Source organism: Pan troglodytes, chromosome 12, assembly GCF_028858775.2.
Source record: "Pan troglodytes isolate AG18354 chromosome 12, NHGRI_mPanTro3-v2.0_pri, whole genome shotgun sequence".
Taxonomy (NCBI): domain Eukaryota; kingdom Metazoa; phylum Chordata; class Mammalia; order Primates; family Hominidae; genus Pan; species Pan troglodytes.
Window position 1 is genome coordinate 28424860 of NC_072410.2, and position 18471 is coordinate 28443330.

General features: G+C 38.3%; 1 long non-coding RNA gene across 1 annotated transcript; it reads left to right on the forward strand.

Annotated features, from left to right (window-relative positions):
• Positions 1-7240: 7240 nt before the first annotated feature.
• LOC107972118 (uncharacterized) lies at positions 7241-18073 on the forward strand. The gene is made up of 5 exons (XR_002942413.1): positions 7241-7322; positions 14432-14583; positions 14830-15235; positions 16959-17093; positions 17585-18073. It is a non-coding gene; the product is annotated as an uncharacterized LOC107972118 (long non-coding RNA).
• The last annotated feature ends 398 nt before the right edge of the window (positions 18074-18471 follow it).

The following is an 18471-nucleotide window of genomic DNA, read 5'->3' on the forward strand; positions in this document are numbered from 1 at the left end:
GTCTTTGTTCTCACTGTTTTCAAAGATCTTATTTCTTTCTGCCTTAATTTCATTATTTACCCAGTAGTCACTCAGGAGCAGCTTGTTCAGTTTCCATGTAATTGTGTGGTTTTGAGTGAGTTTCTTAATCCTGAGTTCTAATTTGATTGCGCTGTGGTCTGAGAGACTGTTTGTTATTATTTCCATTCTTTTGCATTTGCTGAGGAGTGTTTTACTTCCAATTATGTGGTCAATTTTAGAGTAAGTGTGATGTGGTACTGAGAAGAATGCATATCCTGTCGATTTGGGGTGGAGAGTTCTGTAAATGTCTACTAGGTATGCTTGGTCCAGAGCTGAGTTCAAGTCCTAAATATCCTTGTTAATTTTCTGTCTTCTTGATCTGTCTAATATTGACAGTGGGGTGTTAAAGTCTCCCACTATTATTGTGTGGGAGTCTAAGTCTCTTTGTAGGTCTCTAAGAATTTGCTTTATCAATCTGGGTGCTCCTATATTGGGTGTATATATATATATATATATAATCATTGGCACTCCTTGTTGCATTCATCCATTGACCATTATGTAATGCCCTTCTTTGTCTTTTTTGATCTTTGTTGCTTTAAAGTCTGCTTTATCAGATACTAGGTTTGCAACCCCTGCAAGGCTACAGTAACCAAAACAGCATGGTACTGGTACCAAAATGGATATATAGACCAATGGAACAGAACAGAAGCCTCAGAAATAATGCCACACATCTACAACCATCTGATCTTTGACAAACCTGACAAAAACAAGTGATGGGAAAAGTATTCCCTATTTAACAAATGGTGCTGGGAAACTAGCTAGCCATATACAGAAAACTGAAACTGGACCCCTTCCTTAACACCTTATACAAAAATTAACTCAAGCTGCATTGAAGACTTAAACATAAGACCTAAAACATTAAAACCCTAGAAGAAAGCCTAGTCAATACCATTCAGGACATAGACATGGGCAAAGACTTCATGACTAAAACGCCAAAAGCAATAACAAGCAAAATTGACAAATGAGATCTGATTAAACTAAAAAGCTTCTGCACAGCAAAAGAAACTATCATCAGAGTGAACAGGCAACCTAAAGAATGGGAGAAAATTTTTGCAATCTACCCATCTGACAAAGGGCTAATATCCAGAATCTACAAGGAACTTAAATTTACAAGAAGAAAAAAAAACAAACAATCCCATCAAAAAGTGAGCGAAGCATACGAACAGACACTTCTCAAAAGAAGACATTTATATGGCCAAAAAACACATGAAAAAAAAATTCAACACTGGGCTTTACAGAAATGCAAATCAAAACCACAATGAGATAAAAATGATGAATTCATGTCCTTTGTAGGGACATGGATGAAGCTGGAAACCATCATTCTCTGCAAACTGTCGCAAGGACAAAAAAACAAACACTGCATGTTCTCACTCATAGGTGGGAATTGAACAATGAGAACACATGGACACAGGAAGGGGAACATCACACACCGGGGCCTGTTGTGGGGTGGGGGGAGGGAGGAGGGATAGCACTAGGAGATATACCTAATGTTAAATGAGGAGTTAATGGGCGCAGCACACCAATATGGCACATGTATACATATGTAACAAACCTGCAAGTTGTGCACATATACCCTAAAACTTAAAGTATAATAAAAAAAACCACAATGAGATGCCATCTTATGCCAGTTAGAATGGATATCATTAAAAAGTTAGGAAACAACAGATGCTGGAGAGGATGTGGAGAAATAGGAATGCTTTTACACTGTTGGTGGGAATGTATATTAGTTCAACCACTGTGGAAGACAATGTGGTGATTCCTCAAGGATCTAGAACCAGATATATCATTTGACCCAGCAATCCCTTTACTGGGTATATACCCACAGGATTATAAATCATTCTACTATAAAGACACATGCACATGTATGTTTACTGAAGCAGTATTCACAATAGCAAAGACTTGGGACCAACAAAAATGCTCATCAATGACAGACTGGATAAAGAAAATGTGAAACATATACACCATGGAATACTATGCAGCCATAAAAAGGATTAGTTCATGTCCTTCACGGGGACACAGATGAAGTGGGAAACCATCATTCTCAGCAAAAATACACAGGAACAGAAAAACAAATATCGCATGTTCTCACTCATAAGTGGGAGTTGAAAAACGAGAACACATGGACACAGGCAGGGGAACATCACACAGTGGGGCCTGTTGTGGGGTGGGGAGCTAAATAAATATAAATATAATTTAAATATATACATAAATATAATATAAAATGTTATGACTAAATTCTTTGTTAAGTAAAAAGTGAATGAACAAGTAAACAAATGAATCAATAAAGGTAGATCAGTAAGATTGGACCTGTTACGTTTCTGATACACTTCTGTCAGCATCTATGCCAAGCTTTGCCTAACCACCTTAAGCTCCCAATGGTCCCAATTTCTTTATTCTTGACAAATGAACTCATTTCTACTTTATTGAAACCATCAGTGACCATCTATAAAGAGCTCCTTTATGGACCTATAAATCATCCTAGCTCACATTTTCCTACATTTGAAATCACCCATTCTTGAATTTTCAGTGCCCATTGTCCAGACTAACTTTTCCACTAGAACTTTAAATTCAATCAATTCCTTTTATCTCTAACATCAAATATTCTCTATCAGCTTTAAGCTGTTAATCCTCTGTGGTTCCTCCTGTACTAATGCAGACTCATGCTAGTCCATTCCAAAAGACCTCCTTGATATGGCTACTATTACATAGTCCTTCCTTTATTAAAAATATTTCATCTCTAACTCCTATTGTAACAATGTGTTGTTATGCTTCCTGTTAAGTTTCTTCCTAAAATTTTTCATTAATAACCTACTAAGAAATAAAATATACTAACTTATAGTATTCTGTGACTCAGATATCTAAAGTTTGGTTTGATAGTCCATTTAAGGAGTAGATTTTCCCATCTCTTTCTTTGGGAAAAGGAACCTAGCCAAGCCCAGATTTGTGTGTCTATGTGAATCAGTAACACTTCAGGAAGGAAGTATGATATAGTGGTTAAGGTCACAATCTCTAAAATCAGACAAAGTATATTCAAATGCCAATCTTAGCAGTTATTAGGTATGTAAAGTTGAAGAATTTCATTACATCTTCTGATACAATTTTCTCATCTGCAAAAGTGTGTATTGGTAGTATAGGCATTATATCTTTGTGAAAATTAAATAAAACAATAAATACAAAATAATATTTTTAGTGTTAGGCTCATAGTAAAGGGTTACTATGTATTATTGTCATTTCACTGTTGCTCTTATTTCTGAAGGGCAAGACAGTCTACTAAATGTATTGTAATGTAATGAAAATAACTAAGCCATGTTATTCTATTATTTTGTAAAGTATCTCTGGTTTTTCATTCATTAAAAAACATGCCTCTCTTTTGGGGACACTCCATTGTCCTTTTCTTCTAGTCACGTTGAAGTCTGTTTGCCTTTGAAGGCAGCCACATTAACTCACTGTCTACAGGGAAAAATCACACCCCTTTTTATGGGAGGAAGTACAGATTTTTGATTCCTGAGTCCTGTAAATACAAGTAGCACCTCAGACTTTACCTAGATTGATATCCCTCTTTCCCCATTTCTCAGCTTGCAAAATGGAGTGGGCAATTGTTTAAGGGGAAAAGTGTATGTGCTTTCAAATTCCAGTTCACTTCTCATTAGTGAAATCTGTGGATTGGTGAATACAATTAATCTCCTGAATTATACTTTGCAAAAACAACCAACACTTTTTCTTAGACACAATACAATGCAATTTCATACTAAAGAAAGAATATTACCTATTAGCATAATCATGCCCATTATTTTAATAACAATAAATGGATATTCATTATCCATTTTTGTGCTGAGAATCATTTGGTGTTTTATTCCTTTCCTATAGACCTGAAGGTATCAAAATGCTACAGCAGTAGTAAATAGTAATCTTTGTTGTTAGAGAAAGAGGCAATGGTTTTGATTACATTCTGGTTTGAGGTAATCTGACTGTGATAGCATGTTTGGTGAGAGAAATTTGTAATCAATTTCTTTCTAACATTATTATTTACTGTAATATTTTTAAAATCTATCAACCTGTCCTTTTAAGGCTTTTATAACATGAACCTATCCTGAATATTTTTGTTTCTGTCTAATGCTTTATTTCTTTTGTTGATTTTTAACTTTCCATCTAAACCATTACTTTTTCTCAAAATAGTGTAAACCATCATCTCTATGTAAATGAGTATACTAAAAATACATCATAATACCTATCCTGAGCTCCAGTCTCAAATTTCCAACTTTTTTCTGGCCATTTTCATTTTTTACTTTGTTTTATGTATAAAGAAAACAAACAGAAGCTCTTTAGTTTAATTAGATCCCATTTGTCAATTTTGGTTTTTGTTGCCATTGCTTTTGGTGTTTTGGACATGAAGTCCTTGCCCACGCCTATGTCCTGAATGGTAATGCCTAGGTTTTCTTCTAGGGTTTTTATGGTTTTAGGTCTAACATTTAAATCTTTAATCCATCTTGAATTGATTTTTGTATAAGGTGTAAGGAAGGGATCCAGTTTCAGCTTTCTATATATGGCTAGCCAGTTTTCCCAGCACCATTTATTAAATAGGGAATCCTTTCCCCATTGCTTGTTTTTCTCAGGTTTGTCAAAGATCAGATAGTTGTAGGTAAGCGGCGTTATTTCAAAAAACAGTTATCTGCGAAATAGAGTTCACCACAATTTGTTGGAGTATTTGTATTTTCTTACAATAAATATATATTATTGATATAATGTAAAAATTTGACTTAATACTATGTAAAAATAGAAATGATAATTTCAGTTTAGTTACAACATGCAGAGTTATGTGTAAAATCTAAAATTCAGTTTCTGTCTAGAGCTAGCAGGGAAGTCCACAGAGTGACCGGTAAAAGATTTTGCAGAAATCTGCCTTAAGTTATCACTTATAATTTGGACATACGGACTTTTATCCATAGGAAAGCATAGGAAAGGCTGGGCGCGGTGGCTCACGTCTGTAATCTCAGCACTTTGGGAGGCCAAGGAGGGCGGATCACAAGGTCAGGAGATCGAGACCACCCTGGCTAACACGGTGAAACTCCGTCTCTACCAAAAATACAAAAAAAAAAAAAAAAAAAAAATTAGTGGGGCATGATGGTGGGCGCCTGTAGTCCCAGCTACTCGGGAGGCTGAGGCAGGAGAATGGCGTGAAAAAAAAAAAAAGAAAGAAAAAAAGAAAGCACAGGAGAAATGCTCCAGGACATTAGTCTGGGCAAAGATTTTTTTGCGTAAGACCTCGGAAGCACAGGCAACAAAAGCAAAAATAGACAATGGGATTATATCAAACTAAAAAGCCTCAAGCAAAGGAAACAATCAATAAAGTGAAGAGCCAACCACAGAATGGGACAAAATATTTTCAAACTATCTATCTGATAAAGGATCAACAAGTAGAATATATAAGGAGCTCAAGCAATTCAATAATAAACAAACAAAAAATCTGATTGAAAAATGGGCTACTGAAGAGGCTGAGGTAGGAGGATTTCTTTTTTTTTTTTTTTTTTGAGATGGAGTCTCGCTGTCGCCCAGGTTGGAGTGCAGTGGTGCGATCTCGGCTCACTGCAGGCACTGCTCCCCCGGGGTTCACGCCATTCTCCTGCCTCAGCCTCCTGAGTAGCTGGGACTACAGGCGCCCGGCACCAAGCCCGGCTAATTTTTTGTATTTTTAGTAGAGACGGGGTTTCACCGTGTTAGCCAGGATGGTCTCGATCTCCTGACTTCGTGATCTGCCCGCCTCGGCCTCCCAAAGTGCTGGGAATACAGGCGTGAGCCACCGCGCCCAGTCAGGAGGATTTCTTAATCCCAGGAGTTTGAGGTTACAGTGAGCTATGATTATGCTACTGCCCTTTAGCTTGGGTGACAAAGCAAGACCTTGCTTCTAAAAACATAATAGTTAAAAAAATATAAATAAATACAATTAAAAAATGGGCAAAAGATCTGAACAGATATTTTCTCAAAAGAAGACATACAAATGGCCAATAGGAAGATGAAAAAATGTTCAGTATCACTAATCATCAAAGAAATGCAAATCAAAATATCATCTCACCTTGGTTGAAATGACTTGTTTCAAAAAGACAGGCAAGAACAGATGCTGGCAAGGATGTGGAGAAAGGGAAATACTAGTACGCTGTTGGTGGGAATCTACATTAATAAAGCCACTATGGAGAACAGTATGGAGGTTCCTCAAAAAAGTAAAAATAGAACTACCATGTGGTCCAGCAATTTCTTTACTGGATATATATCCAAAATAAAGGAAATTAATGTATCAAAGAGATATCTTCATGCCGATGTGTACTGCAGCACTATTCACAATAGACAAAATATGGAATCAATGTAAGTGCTCATCAACAAATGAATAGATTTTAAAAGTCATATATATACATAATGGAATACTACTCAGATACAAAGAAGAATGAAATTCTGTCATTCGCAGCAACATAGGTGGCGCTGGCCATTCGGCTTAACATAATGAACATAGGCCATTATGTTAAGTGGAATGAGCCAAGCACAGAAAGGCAAATACCACATGTTGTCACTCATATGTGGGCAGTAAAAAAGTGGATCTCATGAAGATAGAAAGTAAATTGGTGGTTGCTAGAGGCCAGCAAGGGGAGGGGGAACAGGTGATTAAGAGAAGAAAATATAAATGTATTTATCACCACTAAACTGTCCTCTAAAAATGTACAGATGGTAAATTATATATATATTTTTAACTCAACAAAAAGTTAAAAAAAAGTCTGCTGTGTGTTTATAGAGCACATGTACAAGACTTTCTCTAGGGTTGTATCAGTTTTCTATTCCTGCTGTAACAATTTACCACAAATTCAGTGGCTTAAAATGACAAATTTTTGTAAGATTTGAGTCAGTTTTAATAAACACACACAAACTTATTGTCTTAGAATTGTTTTGGTTGAAAATCTGGCATGGCTCTCACTGAAATAACATCAAGATGTTGGCAGGCTGCATTTCTTTCTGAAGGCTCTAAAAGAGCATCTGGGTTGTTGGCAGAATTCAGTTCCTTGTGGTTGTAGATCCTCAGTTTCTTCCTGGTTGTAAACTTTGGGTCATTCCCAGCTTCTAAAGGTCACTGGCTTTCCTTGGCTTGTGGCCCCTACCACTGTTTTAAAAGCCAGTAATAGCAGGCCACATCTTTCTCATACTGCCATCTGTCTGAATCTCAGCATTCAGAAAATATTCTCTGCTCTCAAGGAATTATGAGATTAGATTGGCTCACCAAGGTAATTCAAGGTAATTTCCCCATTTCAATGCCCTTAATGGTAATCACATCTGCCAAGTCCCTTTGAACATGCTAACTTACGTTAGCATGTTCACCTTATCTGAAGACTGGGATGTGGCTGTCTTTGGTGGGGGGCAATTATTCTGCCTAACCCAAAGATACACAACTTGCAGATATACAACTAGTTCATGGAGATGAAACATTTTCAAATCTACAAGAAAATGTTTTCTAAAATGAGCATTTCATATTAGACTTTCACGAGCACTGTATCAGAATTATATTTACTTCATAATGTTGCCAATACTGATATCAGGTATTTAATTTTCTAGCCAGTTCAGGATAATGTGAATTGTGAATAATATATTTGTTCATTCAGTCAACAGACATTTTTTATCAGATACCACCGATATGCTGGTCAGTGTCATGGGTCCTAAAAATATAGCTGTTATTATTATTTTTTTAAACAAAGTCCCCACTGTGATAAAGCTTTTATTCTTTGGGACAGGCAGACAGTAATCCAGATAAATAAATGCAAGGGCAAACTGGGGGAAAAATTGGAATGGAGAGCTCAGAATCTGGCCCCAGAGAAGGGCAGAGGGAAAGGGGACCCAGTTCAGAATCTTGGTGCGTCCACACCAAACAATTCCATGAGGGCTGAGGAGACAGAGCTGAAAGGCTTGTCTGACATCACAAGAGACAGAAAAGTGAGCCCTATTTTCATCTCTATCCTGACAATGTTCCTGGCTTGATTTCCTCCTTCCAGCAGACACAAGAATCAGGGAGCGCACCCTGATGGTAACATTTTTTTCAGGGGCCTATTTTGGGGATCCTGGTGAGAACCTGAGTCCGTCACTGACCATGGCAGCCCAGCATGGTCCCCAGTGCGTGGCCCAAGGCCAAGATTCTCTACCTCCATCCTGGAGGCAGAAGAAATGTCTGGGGGAAAATGAGAGGTTTTAGGTGGTTGGCACTGGGTGAGACCAAGGAGAAATTTAAAGCTGTGTGTCCTGGGGCCGGGGGCGGTGGCTCACACCTGTAATCCCAGCACTTTGAGAGGCCTAGGCGGGCAGATCACGAGGTCAGGAGATTGAGACCATCCTGGCTAAAGGTGAAACCCCGTCTCTACTAAAAATACAAAAAATTAGCCGGGCTTGGTGGCGGGCGCCTGTAGTCCCAGCTACTCAGGAGACTGAGGCAGGAGAATGGCGTGAACCGGGAGGCACAGCTTGCAGTGAGCTAAGATCGCGCCACTGCACTCCAGCCTGGGTGACAGAAAGAGACTCCTTCTCAAAAAAATAAAAATAAAATAAAAATAGAAAATAGAAAAAGCTGTGTGTCCTTTGTTTCTTCATATTTTGCAGATTTTTGATGTCAAAATATTTTCATAGTCAAAAGAGTGTTAAGAATGACTTCTCTGTTATAAAAACCCTAATAGTGAATGTACTTACCAAGAAGTTAGATTCTATCTTTGGTTTTTTGTTTTTTGCCCCGTAGTTTTTTAAAAAATAGTTTTATTGTATGGATATTTTACAGTTAGTGTATCTATTCACCTCTTGATGGACATTTGGTTTACTTCCGGTTGTTTTTGCTATTTCAAATAAAGTTGCTACGAATGTTTGTCCAATCGTTTGGACATACACTTTCATTTGTCTTGGGCAAATAAGCAGGATTTGAATGACTAGGTGGTGTGATATGTTTAACTTTTTTTTTTTTTTTTTTGAGACGGAGTCTCGCTCTGTCGCCCAGGCTGGAGTGCGGTGGTGCATGGCGGCTCACTGCAAGCTCCGCCTCCCGGGTTCATGCCATTCTCCTGCCTCAGCCTCCGGAGTAGCTGGAATTACAGGCGCTCGCCACCACGCCCGGCTAATTGTTTGTATTTTTAGTAGTTACGGGGTTTCACCGTGTTAGCTAGGATGGTCTCGATTTCCCGACCTCGTGATCCGCCCGCCTTGGCCTCCCGAAGTGCTGGGATTACAGGCATGAGCCACCGCTCCCAGCCAGTTTAACTTATAAAGAAACTGACAAAGTGGCTGTATTTCCAGCAGCAGTGTATGAGCATTCCTGTTCCTTTGTGTTCTCACCAATGTTTAGTATGGTCAGTCTTTTAAATTTTAGCTATTCTAATAGGCATGTAGCAGTATCTCATTGTGGTTTTAATTTACATTTCCCTAATGATGAATGATGTTGAACATCTTTCAATGTGCTTACGTATCATCCATCTGTATTCTATGGTGAAATGTCTGTTCAGATCTCTACATTTGTGTTAGACTATTTGTTTTCCTATTATTGAGTCCTGAGAGTTCTTTGTATATTTTGGATAACAAATGTATCTTCACCAGATATAGCTTTTGTAAATTTTTACTCCCAGTCTGTGATTTGTCTTTTTATTCTCTCGATAGTGTTTTTCATTTTCTTTTTCTTTTTTTTTTTTTTTTTGACAGAGTCTGGCTCTGTCACCCAGGCTGGATTGCAGTGGCACGATCTCGGCTCACTGCAAGCTCCACCTCCCGGGTTCACGCCATTCTCCTGCCTCAGCCTCTACGAGTGGCTGGGACTACAGGCGCCCGCCACTACGCCCGGCTAATTTTTTGTATTTTTGGTAGAGAGGGGTTTCATCGTGGTCTAGATCGCCTGACCGCGTGATCCACCCACCTCGGCCTCCCTAAGTGCTGGGATTACAAGCATTAGCCACCGCGCCTGGCCTCTGGACAGTGTTTTTCACAGGTCAGATTAATTTTTATATAAATCATTTATTTTATTTTCATTATGTAAAATTTTATAATTTTTAATTTCCTTTTTAAAAGGTAAATAAAATTTTAAGTGTAATGATGCAAAATTTTTTTTAAAAGTAAATGTATGTAAAAGTGTTGATATAGACTAAAACATTGAATAAGTAAGAAGGTAGTTAGTTGTCACAGTAGGAGTGAAGTGAAAAGCTTCGCCTTTCACCCTCTGAAGATTACCCGAAATGAACTGACCATACACAGATTAATAAAAGAAAGGGTATACAAACTTACATAACCTGCAAAAACATGAGAGCTATACACAAAGTATAAGACTTGAAGATGGCTCAGATCTGAAACGCTCTCCTCATAGGCAATAGATATATAGACCCAGGATGCAGACATTATTTTGTAAATAATTTCCTTTGGAAGCTGGATGGGACAGACAAATTATGGGAAGGTGAGAGATGGAACTGCACAGGAAAAAAGTGTGTCTGTCACTTTAATCTTATGATTGCTAGAGAATATTTATGAATATTTTAGAATAATATATTTTTAAGCCCAAACCTCACCAAATGTTTTTTCTAAAACAAATACTTTTTGTTGTTGTCTGTTTTTGTTACTGTGTCTCACTCTGTCACCCAGGTATGGAGTGCAGTGGTGCAACCATGGCTCACTGCAGCCTTCACCTCCTGGGCTCAAGTGATTCTCCTACCTCAGCCTTCCAAGTAGCTGGGCTACAGGCATGCACCATCATGCCCTGGTAATTAAAGAAAAAAAAAATTTTGCTAGAGACCAAGTCTCATTATGTCACCCTGGCTAGTCTTGAACTCCTGGAATCAACTGATCCTCATGCCTTGGCTTCCCAAATTATTGGGATTATAGGTGTGAGCCACAGTGCCTGACCACATATTTCTATACTTCACTGAGGAAAGGAAGGTGCTAGGAAAATTGGTTAAGAACTATTTTTTAAAAAGCTATTAGTAGTGTTTTATTTTATTTTATTTTATTTTTTAATGATTGATTGATTTTTGAGATTGGGATCTCACTACGTTGCCCAGGCTGGTTTCACATTCCCAAGTTTAAGCAAATACCCCTGCCTCAGTCTCCCAAGTAGCTGGGATGACAGGTGTGTGTCACCATACCCAGCTCCATTAGTAGCGTTTTTAACAATTGTGGGCCACTGAGTAAGAATAATTTTTTTTAAATTAAAGGTTATTTTTTAAAAAGCACATTTGTAGAAAATTACTAGCATAATCTGCCTAAAATAAATATACATATTGAAAAAATCTTTGCTCTGAACAAAAAGTATATTCACCACACATACATACATACACACACATACGCACACACGCACACAAACACACAATATGGAAGATTTCAAGACCAGGCAATAATTTCCACTCAATCCAAAAACAATGCAATCCCAGAGCTGAATATTTAGGTGAAAAATATATCAGGAATGGGAGGCATTCAGGTTTAATTTTCATGTTTTGGTAGAGTTACGATGTGAGTTTTCATTTAAAAATATTCTTTATTTTTTTTGCTATTATTGTGGTTTCTGTATTGTTACTATACAATCTGTAAACTAAATAGTAAAGGAGAGAAAAGTGATTTTCAAAGAAGCTGGCTTGGGAACAGGTACTATTCTGGGAAGATGAAAGGTTTCACTTAATGACTGGTACCTGTGCCACTCTGGTTATTTTAACTGTTAACCTTTTAGCAAGAGGTTTTTCTTTTAAAAGACATCCTTTAATATTTGGGAAGCTAGTGCAATAGTACACATTGAGGCCCACATACCACATGCCAAATATTTAAAAGGCATATTTCTAGCTAACCACTGTACATACATATATTTTTTCTCTTATTTTCTTATTTTAGTTTTTTTCCTTGTCAACAATTTATGTCCACACATATCTTCTATCATCCCACTTTGACAAGTAATAGTATACCTTCAAAATGATGTGGAAGACTAGATTGGAATTTAGAACCGTAGAACCTTGTAATTGTACAGGCAAGTTTCTTCCTGGGAAAAAATAAAACAGGAAGAAAAGGCTGGGCAGCCTCTGGTTCAGGAAGGAAATTCGGGAGTCCCTTATAGCAGCATCTCTAGTACTTGGGAACCGAACAGACTTCTCGGCCTGTGAGGCTGGAATGGGCCCTTCTGGAGAACACGACAGAGAAGTCATCTACTGCCTTTGTCCCCAGGGCCCAGGCAACACTTTTACCCTCCATTGTTTCTGAAGTTAAGGGGAGGAGACAATGTTTTGTTTAGTGACCTCGACAGAAAAAGTGTCCTCCTGCAACCACTCATTTGTTACGTTCCTTCTTCCTGAATTGCCTGGACCCACTCCTCCTCCATTTGACTGGCTCTGTGCACTGATGTTATAGTCAGGAGATTTTTGGGAATTGTGGCTTCTAAAAATGTACACCCGACTCTACCCATAGCTGGCCCTGTGAACCTACACACCTGCTCCACTGTGTCTCCTTCTCAAAGAGACACTCTTCCTGCTGAGGCTCTGCCCTCTGCTCCTAGATCCAAATGGCATCTCCTACCCTATCCCTGTATGGCTTAACCTAGGGAAACTCTTTCCCAGAGGAGTCAGGTAAGGAGACGGTGGCTGAGCTTCTTACAGACTTAAAGGAGACATCCTGGAATTTAGGAGTCCGTCCTTCCTTTCTGTAATCCCTGGCAGCTCCTGCTGCTGCTCAAAGTTTAGCTTTGTCTCTCATCCAGCTCAGACTGTTGCTGGTCCTGATGGCCTCTGCTTAGCTGTATTAGTACGTTCTTGCATTGCTATAAAGAAATACATGAGAAATACCCTTAGTTGGCTCACGGTTCCATAGGCTATACAGGAAGCATGGTGGTTTCTGCTTCCGGGGAGGCCTCAGGAAACTTTTACTCAAGGTGCAGGGCAAAAAAAAAAAAAAAAAAAAGCTACCAGCTTTTTTTAGCTCAGGCCCTGATCCCTGAGCTAACTTCATATTATTACCTCTACAGCAAGTGTCCGTGAGAACATAGATATATTTCTTATGTGAGTACACAATTTACAGAAGAGGAACTACCCTCCCAAACCAAAACAAAATGTCAAAATTTTAATTTACCAGCAAACCTAGGTTGCTTCTGTGAAATGATCTCATTTGCTGAGTTTTAAAATTGACTAAATTTCCCAATTTCCAAATGAAAATATTTAGTTATCTTGTCTTGCTATGTGTTTTTGGTTAATATGATGATTAATTTTTGGTCTATTACTTAATATATTCCATGATTGTTGATATGGATTATAAGGACTCACAAAATAGTTTTCAGATGTCTTTAATTTTTTTACTTAGTGTAGATCCTATAAATGGATTAGGAGTATTCTATTAACTCCCATGTATTCAGAAATCGAATTGGAGTGGTAAATTCTGTTTGCAGTAAAAAGGGATATCAAAGGAAAAAAATAATTTTGTGACTATGTCTTCTATACGTAAATTTTTCAGGCATCTTTATCAATGGCTTATACTAAAGACATTTTCTGGATCATGGGTGACACACAGAAGACATGTGGATAAGTGGCATTGTGTACACTACTGCATTTTATCATCTGGTTTATTTTTAAACTTTTATTTCTCTTAAGGATGTTTTATTAACCGGTGCATCACCAGGTTAACAGTCTCTGGAACACTAAACTTACCAGAAAATATTTGTTGATTGAATTAACAAGAAAACAACATTAGAAAACAGTGGTGGCTTGTTTTTGTCTGTTGCAGTATCTTGGAGAGTAAAGCCTAACTCTTTAATTTTGGCCAAAGGTATAAAGAAATACCTGAGAAACACCTTTAGTTGGCTCATGGTTCCATAGGCTATGCAGGAAGCATGGTGGTTTCTGCTTCTGGGGAGTCCTCCAACACTTACTGGCAGGGTAATTTTGAAGAAGTCATAATAAGATGGTTGTTACAATTAAATGAAATAATCAAAGTGGAAGAGCTTAGTTAGCTGTCTTCCCTAAATGAATCACTGGCAAGTAAGAGTGTGATTGATTTTCCTACCAGTCAGGACTCACCCCTTGAAGCTATAGGAGGGTAAACCTCTGAAGACCATATAATTTAGGGAACACTAACACCTCAAAAACTCTGTAAACTTCCTTCCTTCCTTTTCTTCCTTCCTTCCTTCCTTTCTTCCTTCCTTCCTCCTTCCCTCCCTCTCTCTCTTTCTTTCTTTTCTTTCTTTGTTCATTTTTGAGACAGAGTCTTGCTCTGTCATTCAGGCTAGAGTGTAGTGGCTGGATTACGGCTCACTGCCGCCTTGACCTGCTGGGCTCAAGCAATCCTCTCACCTCAGCCTCCCTAGTAGCTGGGACTATTCGCATGCTCAGCTAATTTTTTCCTCCTTTTCTTTTTGTAGAGACAGGGTCTCATCATGTTGCCCAGGCTGGTCTTGGACTCCTTGGATCAAGCAATCCTGCTGCCTCAGCCTCCCAAAGTGCTGGATTACAAGCATGAGCCACTGTGCCCAGCCTTAAGTTTTTTTCATACAGGAGGAAAGAATTTGGGAAAGTAGGTGTCTGTGTGTGTGTGTGTGTGTGTGTGTGTGTGTGTGTTGGTTAGGGAGCCAACACATTTTTCTGCAAAGCTTGAATTCTGTGCCTCAGTTTTTCATTTTTGTTATGTGCAAAATAAAATCGTATCCTGCTATAGATTTAAACCTGTGAGCGGATCCTACTCAAAACCTGATTCAAACTTTGTGTAGATCTTTGTCTCTCTATGGCATAAGAATAAATTCTTCTGGTTTTCTTCCCTCAGAAAAATGGACTTAGACTTCCCATAAGCCTTCCAGAAAGAACTCACCTGCCTCATCTGCCTGAATTACCTCATAGACCCCATCACTATAGGCTGCGGGCACAGTTTCTGTAGGCCCTGCCTCTGCCTTTGCTGGGAAGAAGCACACACTCCTGCCCTGCATGCAGGGAACTGTCACAGCAGGAAGATTTCAACCAATATTCTTCTGAAGAATCCAGTGTCCATTGCCAGAAAAGCCAGTCTCTGGCAATTCCTGAGCTCTAATGAACAAATGTGCGGGATCCACAGGGAGACAAACATGTTCTGTGATGTGGGCAAGAGCCTGCTCTGTTTTCTGTGTTCTAACTCTCAGGAACACTGGGGCACAGAAACACTGGCTCACTGAAGGGGCAGCTAAGGAACACTGTAAGTGATGACTCAGAGCACTTTGAAAGCTGGAGGGCAGCATAGCTAAAGAGATTAGGAGGAAGATGAAGAGCATGAGGATTAATCTATTCTTTACCGAGTGTCATGTGCTGCCTAGGTATCAATGATATAACTATTATCCTGCTATCAAATCTACTGATAAGTGGCTTACTTAACTTATATGCACTCATCACAATGCAAGAAATCCTCTGACTGCTCCTACCATCATGGCCCCTAGCCATGATATGACTTGTCTCCACACTAGCAGAAACTAATCGAGTCCCTATATTAGGGATAAGTGGCATTTATATATATATATAATTTTTATATGATATATAAAACAAATATTTATACAATATATATTATATACATATATACATATATATTATATACATATATATACATACATATATATATATATATCACAATGCCAAAAATGTTTTGTCTTCGAAATAATCACAGTGCATTTGGAGAGACAAATGCATCTACAACCAGGCGACAACACTGAAAATAAAATTGTAGCAGTTTGAATAGGGGATTAAATGAGTTAATTTTTTCCTGGGGTTCAAAAAAAGAAACAGCAGCAAAAAATGGTACTTAAGATTGAAAGTTGGCCGGGTGCAGCTGCTCATGCCTGTAATCTCAACACTTTGGGAGGCCAAGGTGGGCGGATAACCTGAGGTCAGGATTTCAAGACCAGCCTGGCCAACATGGCGAAACAACGTCATTACTAAAAATACAAAAATTAGCTGGGCATGGTGGCAGGTGCCTGTAATCCCAGCTACTCGGGAGGCTGAGGCAGGAGAATCTCTTGAACCCAGGAGGCAGAGGTTGCAGTGAGCCAAGATCACGCCATTGCACTGCAGCCTGGGTGACAAAAGCAAAACTCCATCTCAAAAAAAAAAAAAAGAAAGTTCTGGGTTATGACACAGAACATATGCAACATGAATATGTCATGGTTATGAACATGTAGACTACTCAAGATTGTGTATTTTTAAAATAATAGAATACTAGGTTAAAAAATTAGCATCACAGAATGAAAAATAAGCCACAAATTAGCAGAAGATAATTGTAACACATAAAAACAAAGGATTAAATACAATGGTAATGTAATGATAGCTATTCTTACAAAGTTGCTTCTATGTCTCAGGTACTATTCTGAACAACATACGTGCATCTTGATTGCGTGAAGAATTCCTATATAAGAAAAACACAAACAACAACATTTAAAATGAGCAAAAAACCCAAATAGGAATTTCACAGAAGAGAAAACATAAATGGCCCATAAACATAATAAAAGATGCTCAACTACAATTCTAATCAGGGAAATAAACATTAAAACCCCAAAGAGATACCACTTCATACTCTAGGAAAAACCTAAAAGGCTGTGAATATCTAGTTTCATTGAGGAAGAGCAATGGGAAGACTATTCACTGCTGGTGAGGGTGTAGATTGGTACAACTGCTTTGGAGAACAGTATGATGCCACTCAATAGAGCTGAACACACACATGCCCAATGACCAAGCAATTCCACTCCAGGTACATACTGTAAAAATACTCCTGCACATGTGGAATAGGAGACACTGCATAACAAAGTTCACTACAACATGAGGCTGAGGTGGGAAGATGGCTTGAGACCGGGAGTTCGAGGCTGCACCAGTAGCTGGGACTATAAGCATGTGTCACCGTGCCTGGCTAATTTTTTGCTGTTGTGGTTGTTGTTAGAGATGAGGTCTTCCTTTATTGAACAAGCTGGTCTCCAAATCCTGGCTTCAAGTGATCTTCCCACTTCTGCCTCCCAAAGTGCTGGGATTACAGGTGTGAGCCACCATGCCCGGCCAAGTTCTGCTTCTTAACCTGAGGTAGATACTTTGATGTTTCACTTTCCTTTATTGTACAGATATACTTTATATTCTCATATGTGACACAAGTCAAAATTTAAAGAAACAATTTAACGTTTATTCCCTTTAGATGAATGATGGGCAAATTTACATAATGAATTCATTACTGAAACAATGTATAGATTTCAGACTAGGAAAGTAACTATTTATAAAAGAAAAGCTTAAAACCTGAAACAGAAACAAAATCCTGAAACTGTAAAATTGAGTCAAACTAAAATTTAAAAAACAAAGCAATGATATAAAGTATCATTTGTCCAAATGTGTTCTACAAAATGCTTTTTTCTTAAATATGTCTGAGGAAAAACAGGTTCTAGGAGTAAAATATGTTTGAAAAATGCTGGGTTAAACAACTGAACCTATGAAGGAAGGAATAGAACTTCTCAAGCTCTTGACTCTGGAATCTTTTTTACACGGCAATTAACACCGTGCTTCTTCTTGGATTTGTATTTCAGATAAACACAATCTGGGAAACATTTTATAATACAGAGGGCCACACCAGATTGAATATTGCCCCCAGGAATGAAATGAAAACAGGAATGGATTCTCCAGTAAGAGGCACCCAGATATCCTAATCTTCAGTAGCTGACCTAAACCCTGGACAAGTGGGATCAAACCCCATAACCAAATACAACTTTTTAGGAACTAAGTGGATAATCACTCTGTGTTGTATGAACATGTGGGCAGTGTGTTTCCTACACAGCTTAAAAGTGCAACAAAAAAAGATCTAGGTGTCATATAAAGAATTTCTACCACAGTTAGGGTAATGGTGGACTGACAGGCAGAGGGTCTTAGATGTGACTTAAGTAAAGTTCAATAGAAGCTTCCAGCACAGATATTCATGTTTCGAATTGGACTGCTCAGTTAAAAAGTTTTCCCATTAGACTTCCCCTAATCAAATTAGAAATTATCTAATTTTCTAATAAAGTTTTCCCCAGGCACAAGGAATCTGTGAACTGGACCTAAAAAATTCTTCATAATGTGCTTTTATTACCATAAAAGATGCACATTTATTTTAAAAACTTCTCTACACCACTATCATAAACCTTTGCACACACTTATTTCTTTTGGAAGCTAACTTCTGAGTGGTAATGAAATATATTCTTAAGAAAAAAGTCCGACACAATGCCTTTGCGTCTTAAAATATGTTAAAATATTATTTGAAAAGAGTCAAACATCTGTCTTTTCAGGGTATCACAGGGCGTCAAACTGGAAAATGTGGCACTGCCAGGAGTTTCTACCTGGTGAAGGGTGGCAGACTTTTCTCTTCAGAGGGCTCTTGACAGGGTAGCATCCATTATCTTGCCAATTTACCACAACCTAGGCCCAATCCTCAGTCTTA